Source organism: Ciona intestinalis, unplaced genomic scaffold (assembly GCF_000224145.3).
Source record: "Ciona intestinalis unplaced genomic scaffold, KH HT000471.1, whole genome shotgun sequence".
NCBI lineage: Eukaryota > Metazoa > Chordata > Ascidiacea > Phlebobranchia > Cionidae > Ciona > Ciona intestinalis.
The window spans coordinates 7,292-7,824 of record NW_004190792.1 but is presented as its reverse complement, the minus strand read 5'-3'; positions in this window follow the sequence as shown (position 1 = coordinate 7,824).

Here is a 533-nt window from a genome sequence, read left to right as displayed (position 1 = left end):
TGGCTTCGTGTATAAGCACCAGGTATATATGGTGGCTTCGTGTATAAGCACCAGGTATATATGGGGGCTTCGTGTATAAGCACCAGGTATATATGGTGGCTTCGTGTATGAGCACCAGGTATATATGGTGGCTTTGTGTATAAGCACCAGGTATATATGGGGGCTTCGTGTATAAGCACCAGGTAAACATGGTGGCTTCGTGTATAAGCACCAGGTAAATATGGTGCTTCGTGTATAAGCACCAGGTATATATGGTGGCTTCGTGTATGAGCACCAGGTATATATGGGGGCTTCGTGTATAAGCACCAGGTAAACATGGTGGCTTCGTGTATGAGCACCAGGTATATATGGTGGCTTCGTGTATGAGCACCAGGTATATATGGGGGTTCGTGTATAAGCACCAGGTAAATATGGTGGCTTCGTGTATAAGCACCAGGTAAATATGGTGGCTTCGTGTATAAGCACCAGGTAAATATGGTGGCTTCGTGTATAAGCACCAGGTATATATGGTGGCTCCGTGTATAAGCACCAGG